This window comes from Myotis davidii, unplaced genomic scaffold, assembly GCF_000327345.1.
Source record: "Myotis davidii unplaced genomic scaffold, ASM32734v1 scaffold1437, whole genome shotgun sequence".
Taxonomy (NCBI): Eukaryota; Metazoa; Chordata; class Mammalia; order Chiroptera; family Vespertilionidae; genus Myotis; species Myotis davidii.
The window spans coordinates 903,696-913,865 of NW_006288601.1; the positions used below are offsets into that span (position 1 = coordinate 903,696).

At 35.3% G+C, this 10,170-nt stretch overlaps 1 protein-coding gene across 3 annotated transcripts in view; it reads right to left on the reverse strand.

Annotated features, from left to right (window-relative positions):
• The window catches only part of NFAT5 (nuclear factor of activated T-cells 5, tonicity-responsive), a 110,096-nt gene extending 100,707 nt beyond the window's left edge, over positions 1–9,389 (reverse strand). For all 3 annotated transcript variants that reach the window (XR_001513296.1, XM_006760350.2, XM_006760349.2), the window contains exon 1: positions 8,961–9,389. The gene's annotated coding sequence lies outside the window, so the exon portion shown is untranslated. The remainder of the gene's footprint in view (positions 1–8,960) is intronic.
• Between the last annotated feature and the right edge of the window lie 781 nt (positions 9,390–10,170).

Sequence of the window (10,170 nt, forward strand, 5' to 3'; positions counted from 1 at the left end):
TTATTACCCGGTACACCTAGTAACTAGGGCACAATTCTCTCAGACCTCCAATCGCATTCCTTCCTTCTTTTTTGGAGGTGATATTCATTTATTTATTTATTTATTTATTTATTTAATAAATATCAAGCCCCTTTCAAGTATCGAGCACGTGTGTGCCAGATGCTATGAGAATGCAAGGTATATCCACTGCCCTTAAGAAAATCCTCATCCAGTATAACTTTTAAAACAAAACTGATTTCACTAAATGTTTTTTATGGTTAATTGCAGCTTTAATTCTGTGGCTATTTTATAGTTAATTACCTTAGCATGATTTGGGTCTCTTTTCCTGTATATATGCATAATCTATGACTTCAAAATTAAAGCTCTCCTAAGTTTTGATAGACCTATCCTCAAATTATTTCCGTAACTTTATTACCACTTAAAACAATGATTAAAAAGAATAAAATACTTTACAATAAATATTTTAAAACCAAGTGTAACATTTATAGTCTGAAAACTATAAAACATGTTTGAAAGAAATTAAAGAAGACCCAAATAAAAGGAAGACATCTCATATTCGTAGACAGGAATATTTAGTATTATTAAGATGGTAATACTCCTCAAACTGATACATCCAGTCAATGCAATCCCTACTAAAAATCACAGCTCATTTTTTGTTTGAAGAAATTGAGAAGCTGATACTAAATTCAAATGGAAATTCAAGGGACTCTGAATAGCCACAATATTTTATTTTAATTTAAATTCTTTATTGTTTAACGTATTATACGTCTCCCTTTTCCCCCACTGACCTCTCCCCAGCCGCCCCCAATGCCACAACAATCTTTTAAGTGAAGAACAAAGCTAGAGGACTCATCCTTCCCAATTTCAAAACTTATTTCAAAGTTATAGTAATTAAGACAGTATGATACTGCTATAAGGATGAGCATAAAGATGAATGGAAAAGAATTTAGAATCCATAAATAAACCCATATATCTATGGTCAATTGATTTTTCAATAAGGGTACCAAGACTATTAAATGGGAAACAAGTATTTTCAACAAATAGTGTTAGGGCAAATGGATATCCACATGCAAAAGAATTAAGTTGGAGCCCCTACATCACACCGTATACAAAAATTAATTCAAAATGATCAAAGACCTAAGTGTAAGAGCCAAGACTGTAAAACTTTTTGAAGAAAACATACAGCCCTAGCCAGTTTGCTCAGTGGATAGAGTGTTGGCCTGTGAACCAAAGGGTCCTAGATTCAATTCTGGTCAAGGGCATGTACCTTGGTTGCAGGCTCCTCCCTGGCTTGGCCCTGGTCAGAGCTCGTGCAGGAGGCAACCAATCATTGTGTTTCTCTCACATCCATGTTTCTGTCTTTGCCTCACTCTTCCACTCTCCGTAAAAATTAATGGAAAAATATCCTAGGGTGAGGATTAACAAAGCAAAACAAAAAAAACACCATACATATAAATCTTCATGACCTCAGATTAAGCAATGGTTTCTTAAATATGACACAAAGCAAGAGCAACACAACAACAAAAATAGAAAACGTGGATTTCAACAAAATTAAAAAAGTGTGCATCAAGACAATACCAAGACGGGATGGAAGGGATCAATGGGGGAAACAAAAGGGACATCTGTAATACTTTCAACAATAAAGATAATTTTTTAAAAAAAAGACAATACCAAGAAAGTGAAAGGACAATCCACATATTTGGAGAAAATTTCTGCAAGTCATATATCTGATAAGGGACTTGTATATAGAATAAATAAAGAACTCATACAACTCAACAATAAAAAGACAAATAATTCTATTTAAAAATGGGCAAAAATCTTAAATAGATATTTGGCTACATTGTAGAATATAAAAATATATGAGAATAAAAAAGGTCTTGTGCCCTAGCCGGCTTGGCTCAGTGGAGAGTCAGCCTGCGGACTAAAGGGTCCCAGGTTCGATTCTGGTCAAGGGAACATGCCTGGGTTGCGGGCTCAATTCCCAGTAGGGGGCATGCAGGAGGCAGCCAATCAATGATTCTCTCTCATCATTGATGTTTCTATCTCTTTCTCCTTCTCCCTTCCTCTCTGAAACCAATAAATATATATTTTTTAAAAAAAAGGTCTTGTTACCTTTTGTCCTTTATAAAATAGCTTTCCTTTTTTGAAAGTTATAGTACTTGAACAATGAAAATAAAGAGTATCCACTGTATAAATCCATTTATATGAAACTAGAGACCCAGTGCACAACATTTGTGCACTGGTGGGGGGGGGGGTCTCTCAGCCCTGCCTGCACCCTCTCGCAGTCTGGGAGCCCTAGGGGGATGTCTGACTGATGGTTTAGGCCTGCTCCCCAGGGCACGGCTCCCACCACTGCTGCTGCGCTCCCCAGCTGTGAGCCTGGCTCAGGGATTCAGGCTGAGTGGCGCTCCCCCTGTGGGAGCACACTGACCACCAGGGGGCAGCTCCTGCATTGAGCATCTGCCCCCTGGTGGTCAGTGCACGTCACAGCGACTGGTCGTTCTGCTGTTCAGTTGATTTGCATATTACCCTTTTATTATGTAGGATTCTTAAAAAGGCAAAACTAATCTATGATAAGAAAAACAGATCAGTACTTGCCTGAGGGGCTGGAGTGGGCAGAATTGATTACAAAAAAACAAGAGATAGCTTTATGGGGTAACTGAAATGTTCTGTACCTTGTGTATGGTAATTACACAAATGTATGTACTTGTTAAAAATTCAAGGATCACTTAAAATAGGTGTAATTCTATACCTCTATAAAGATGGTTTGTTTGTTTGTTTGTTTGTTTTGAAAAAAATAAGATAAAGAGAAGACAGAAGTAGTAACAGCAAAACCAACAAGCAACAGGTAGAATACCATGAGAAAATCAAGACATGCATAGGAGAAGATTAAAAAAAAAAAAAAAGGTGGGGCTGGGGGTTTGAGGGAGAGAGAAGACAATGAAAAGAAAAACCAAAGCAAATTAATAAAGGCCTATGCAAAATATTGCTATTCATACAGCATTTCATAGTTTTCAAAGTCCTTTAACATTATTTCAGTTGTTCTTCCTCAAAACTCTCAAGTTAAGCAAGACAGATAATGTCTCTGACAAAGAAAAGGAATGCTTACACAAATTTCTACAAGGTCTCAAGGTCAAACTAGAACTAAAATTCTTTTTTTTTAAATACCTAACACAGTATTTCCAGAAAGTTCAGAAGCAAAGACCAACCATATCAAGAAATAAAACCAACTCTTAAGGCTCTATTACAGTGGTTCTCAACCTTCCTAATGCCACAACCCTTTAATACAGTTCCTCATGTTGTGGTGACCCCCAACCATAAAATTATTTTCATTGCTACTTCATAACTGTAATTTTGCTACTGTGACGAATCGTAATGTAAATATCTGATATGCAGGATGTATTTTCATTGTTACAAACTGAACATAATTAAAGCATAGTGATTAATCACAAAAACAGTATGTAATTATATATGTGTTTTCCGATGGTCTTAGGCGACCCCTGTGAAAGGGTCGTTCGACCACCAAAGGGGTGGCAACCCAAAGGTTGAGAACCGCTGCTCTACTATTACTGTTTTTTCTGCTGCTCATTTCTTCTCAAACTTAGGCTCTGAAATATACCAGCAGAAATAGGTTAAAATGATTACTATGCTTCCATAAAATTACTACCAAAAAAATCAGAGCTCTGCCCAGCTGGCGTGGCTCAATGGTTGAACGTTTACCTATGAACCAGGAGATCATGGTTTGATTCCCAGTCAGTGCGGGGCATGCAGGAGGCATTTGATGCTTCTCTCTCTCTCTCTTCCTCTCCTTTCCTCTCTGAAATCAATAAAAATGTTTTAAAAAATAAAAATAAATCAGAGCCCCATGGCATCCTCCATTTCTAAAGTAATTCTCCTTAGGTTATAGCTTACCCTTGCCCTATTTTTTATTTCTGAGTACCATCATCAGTCAAGACAGAGATGGTTTAACCAGTGATGTGCTTCAGTTAAATCTTAAAGACATCCATCAAGCTAGGCAATGATTTGCTAATTTTGAGTGTTAAAATATTCTCCCAAAGGGTCATCATCATATAATCTTCACTGGTTTTTATTGTGGCTTATAGAATTTCTCACATTACTTTATAGAAGCTAAAGAATCCTATTTAAAGTAATAATTATAAATTTTATGTAAGAAAGTCAGGATAAGCTAAAAATTCTAGGATAAAATTGTCAGGTTTCAAATTCCAGCTTTCTCCACTAGCTATATGACCTTGGGAAGTAAATCTCCTGTTTGCTCATTCATGAAGTAGGGATATCAATACTATCTCATAATATTTTTCTGAAAATAAAACATGAAAAACATCTATAAAATGCTGATACTCATACCTGCTCAAAAATGTTTTCAATTATAACAACACTGATTTATTACTCTTTCTTCTCTTTAACTACTAACACTGCTTCTTTTAAAATGTCCTACCAAGGTTGCTTTAAGCAGATTTTTTAAACTAAAGGTAAATCTATAAAGATAAGAATAATCAATAACTTAGCTCACCATTAGAAACTTTTCTGTTCTTTCCTTACCTTCAAAACCAAGTACCAAATGTACTAAAAGACTAACTGTAACGTTTCTGAATGAGAAAGACACAATGCTGGTTCGTGGCTGGCCAGCAGTAATAATCATCACCGATGTATCAAGTACATACAGTATTCCTCCCTTATCCAAGAGGGATTATGTTCCAAGACCCCTAAGTGGATGCCTGAGACCTCAGATAATAACAAACCCTATCCATTACTATGTTTTTTTCCTATACATGCTTACTTATGAGAAAGTTTAATTTATAAGTTAGGGACAATAAGAAATCAACCACAATAACTAAAATAAAATAGAATGATTATAACAATATATTGTAATAAAAGTTATGTGGACATGATCTCTTTCAAAATATATTAAGTAAAGAATTTATATATTGCATATAAATTATCATATAAATTATTATATATAATTTCCCATTTAATATTTTCAGACTGTGGCTGACTACAGTTAACTAAACCTAGAAAGCGAAACCATGGATAAGGTGGGACTACTGTATTAAAAATAGAAGCAAGAAAATGAAATTAGTCAGTCAGAGAAAGACAAGTATCACATGATCTCACTCATAAGTGGAATCTATGTAAGAAAATAAACTGATGAATGGAGTAGATCCAGAGATATGGAAGCACAGAATAGAGTGTGAAATCTTGAAGGGAAGGCGGGGGAAGGTGGGTGGGTGGGAGGTAATCAACTAAGGACCTTGTATACATATATGAATGGCCCATGGACACAGACAATGGGGCGGTGAGGGTCTGGGGCGGGCTGGAGGAGGTCAATGGGGGAAAATAGGGGGCACATATAATACTTTCAACAATAAAAAATTATTTTTAAAAAAAGAAGAGAAAAAAGTCTATTTTTCAATAGTTATTATAAATAAAAGTACCTGAAAATCACATTTTCAGTTCAAATAATCAAAAATATAGATCCTTTAACACAACATCAGGTTTTATTTATATCTGGAAGCAGAAATCATTATCTGTAGTCAATCCATAAAGAAAATGTCTACCTTTTCATTCAAGTATACGTTTATAATTAGTGTATTATACCCTTGTTATACCTTTTATTATACCTTTTATAACCTTGATTTTTATTAAAACAGCAAATAAAAGAGACATGAATCTCCTTTATGTAACCTGAAATAAAATCTTAGCAACAAGGCAATAAGTTTAATAGGCAACATTTCTATTGGAGAATGCCTTTTATCTGAGTGCTAATGCAAACAAGACTATCCTCTGTCACTACATTAATCGGGCCCAACTGATCTATCAATTCGATCTTTTGTTTTTTCTAACTACCTGTTAATTCTTAATAGAAAACAACCTGATGAGTTAACTTTTTCTAATAAAAGTGGCATTTATACAAGGTGGGGCAAATAAACAGTTTATTATTGTATTATTATTTATTAGTCATTGTATTATTTTCCATATGAACAATTATAAACCTACTTTTGCCCCATCCTGTATATTATAAAGATTATAATAAAAAATGTTTTTCTGTACTACCATTTTCAAGTTTTAGGGGACTCCTGGAATAATTACAGTATAGTCAAGAATCAATTAAGAGCAGGCCAAGAACCATCTGATTAAACATGAATTTCTATCCTCCTAATGTAATAAAAAATAGAATTCTAGGATAGAAGAGAAATCATGAAAGCAGAGTTTACTGGTAGAAAGAAGCACAAAAACAAATAGTAGGAAATCAGAGAGACAGATCCTAGAAGCAAGAAGTTGGGAAAGTCCTAGCCGGTGTGGCTCAGTTGGTTGAGCACCTCTGCACAGAGGGGTCACTGATTCAATTCCCAGTCAGGGCACAGGCCCAACTTGTAGGCTCAGTACCCAGTAGGGGGCATGCAAAAGGCAGCCACATCAGTGTTCATCTCTCTCCCTCCTCCTTTCTTTCTTTCCAAAAATTAATATAATTATATTTTAAAAAGAAAAAAAATGCCCAGTTCTGCAGCCATATATCCAAAATTCTGCATGTTCGGATGAACTAGGTATGATTTTTGTCACATGTTTGATTTTCATTTTCATAATTATTTCGATAATGATACTTTTAGTTTATTGGGTATATATCAATAGATTAATAGATACTAAACAAGAAAAGAATCCAACAGATTATTTTTAATGTTAAATATTTTTTTAAATCGTCTCCAATAAGATATCATACATTTCACATGTAAAAAAGTTATTGGCTTAACTACCTTACTAACACAGACCCAAGGAAAAGAAATAAATCAGGCCTAATGGCAATTCAGAAATATTCCATAAAGTCAGTAAGACACTGCTACTATTGCGGGCTCGGTCCAATGTGCAAGAGGCAGCCAATCAATGGTTCCCTCTCATCATTAATGTTTTTATCTCTTCCTCTCCCTTCTTCTCTGAAAATATATATTTTTTAAAATGTTTAAAAAAAAACAAGTATTTCCATTTGTGAACTATAAAACATAATTATGCATTATACTATATCAAAGAGGTAATGGGTAGTAAAAGAAATTTTAAAAAGTAGTTAATTTTCCCCTAAGTCACTGTAATATTTCATATTTTCTTTTTAAATTTTCCAATCTTAAATGTATAATTCATACTAGGATGTATCATATTGGTGTTTAGTTCTTATTTAACCAGTTAAGATCCATCATGTAATCTAATTCATGCTGCTGAAAACATCTTTAATTTTTAACCCATTTTTATTATTTGATTTTTCCAATTTACTTATTTTTCTTGTTTTATCTGATTTTCTACATGGTATCTTACATCTCTATATTTCTAGAATGACCTCTTACTTAATCTTATTTGCATACTTCCACTTAGTTTAATTTTTATCTTTTTTTATATGACAAACAATACATGCCATAATAAATATTTTTCAATACAGAAGGTGTAAGAAATGGTACCTTCTTCTCTGTAGTTGAACTTTTTGTCTAGGCACTCCAAAGAAGAATCCTAGCCTTCAAATCTGAACACCATAACTGTAAATCATCTTTTTTAAAAAATATGTACAAACTATCTTCTTTAAAGGTAGGTAAAATGCAAAAATAGAATAGATATTTCTATCTATTCCTCTCCCTTCCTCTCTCCCTAAAAATCAATAAAAAACATATTTTAAAAAAAATAGCTAGACTTTCCCTTTCCCACTGTCAGGCAATCACCAAATTAAATTTAAAAAGCAGAAGCATGATTATGCATGGTGACCTAGTTAACTAGACATTGTGGTGATCATTTCCCAACATATACAAATATCTAATCATTACATTGTACATCTTAAACCAATTCAATGTTATATATCAAACCATACCTCAATTAAAAAAAATATTAATTTCCTATCTTTAAGGAAAAAAAGGTAATAGCAAGAAAGATCAGCATTGCCCTGGCTGGTTTGGCTCAGTGGATAGAGCATACGCCTACAAACTGAAGGGTCCCAGGTTCGATTTTCATACTAATATTTATCTATGGGCTTCTTATAAGTATAATCAACAATTTGAGAACCTTTTATATGCAATAAGCATTTTCGTACACATTAGCTCACTAAATTTAAGTGATTATGTACATTTTTATGGATAGACTATTAAAGTTTTTAGAGGTAAAATTACTTGCCAAGGTCACAGAGCTAATCAATAGTCAAAACTGGTATTCAAATTTAAGCTCAATTACAAAACTCACATTTTTCTCCATTATACCAGATTACCATTTAGAAAGCAAACACCTACACTTAAGTCAAACTTAAATATTTAAGGCCTTTTTTAAGTGGGCTACAAAATGTTTAAGAATCTGACCCCTACCCGCAAAGGGCACGGGTTACATATATATTGTATAATGGCAGCTTGGCTTTAAGTAAAGAGCACCAACTAAAATACAAAAAGCATGGTTTCTGCTACTGTATGACTCTCCCCCGCCTCCCCACCAAGTCTCTTCATTTCAGCCTTAGGTTACTCATCTGACATCAATGCTTTTGTAATAAATAATTAATATATCATTTTGAAATACTTAGCATATAAAAGTTGAGAATTTTCAAACTAAATATGTGTTTGGTGTCACTCTTAGTTATATTCATGATCTTGTTTGAGCTTTTTCATATTCAGTTTGTTTGTAAAAAGCTATTTATTAATATCCGGAATTCTAAGGTAGATCACCCAACACATAATTTTTAATGATTTTGGGGGGGGATAAAGAGGAGTTCGAGGCTTCTCAAAGCAGATACAACAGCTAACAATCACATCAAACACAGAAACAAAATCCACTGAAACATTCAGCTGCTCTAAAAGAAGGATCAGGCTCTTTAAGAGAAAACTACATTGTATGAGTTTGCAAAGTTTCACACTTTCTCATTTAAACTCCGTTTCAGAGAAAGCCTTTGCATACTCGCACAATATGCTTTAAAAAGGCATTCTGCTGACCTTCCAATAGTCCAGCTCTATGAAAATTCTGGGATGGGTGTAACTTCAGAGAATCTGAAAAACACAAAAAGCATTAAGTACTTTTTATGCTGAATGATTTTAAAAAAAAAGCCAAGGATAGCATACATCTCTTATATAACTGCCATGTACTTTTAAGAACTAAAGCCCGTATTTGTGAACTTATTGCTTATGAAAGGCTGAATTATCTCTATAATGGTCTCTATGCTAAACTTAGATTTTCATAAAACATGTTTCATAGAAAATTATCTGATTACTGCACAAATGGTGCTAATGTCTTGACTGTATTCAGTACCCAATTGTACCACATGTGCCCTCCTCTAAGCATCATCATCTCTTGGTAACACCTTCTGACACTCAGAGCTACACTTTTCAAACTACTTCAGGTAACACTGCCCACAAAACATCTTACAGGATGGTAACTGCCAACTCAAGTCATCGCAGCAACAGACAATGGTTCCAGTTACTAAGTAGGACTTTGTGTACAAAGTCAATCGTCAGTCTCTCAAGTCCAGTGCCTTCCGGGGCACCCCACCTCTCTCCGCTTCCCTTAAACAAGGTAAACACCCCAATGCGCAGCTCAGGCCCCGCTCCCTGCAAGAGGTGAAGCCAGCAGATGGATACACCAGACCGACTGAAGTGGGAGAAACACAGAATTTCTCAGGAAGGGGGTTCATAACGGCACGCAATTATTTTTTAAATATGGTGAAATCCATAGTGAACCACCTCGTTATGTCTTTTGCCCCCTCCCAGTGGTTTCAAAGGGGGTGAAGAGAGCAGGGGGAGCATTTTGGTTTGATGCCTCCTGTACAGGGAACCTGTTCTAACACATTCTTGCGGTGCCCAGTGTAGGAATTTAACCCCAGCCGAGATCAGCTACAGTATGAATAGCTTTCAGCGGTTCGCAACCTTCCTCATGCCGCGACCCTTTAACACAGCTCCTCATGTGGTGGTGACCCCCAACCATAAGACTATTTTCGTTGCTACTTCGTAACTGTAATGTTGCTACTGTTACGAATCGTCATGTAAAGATCTGATATGCAGGATGTATCTTCAGGGGTCGCGACCTACAGGTTGAGAACCGCTGTCTGTGAACCCCCCCCCCCTTTCAGGCTTTAGCCAGAAGAGTTTTTAAATGGAAATGTCAGTCCAATGGCCCCCCTTCCGGCCCCGCACCGAGCCCTTGAACGGC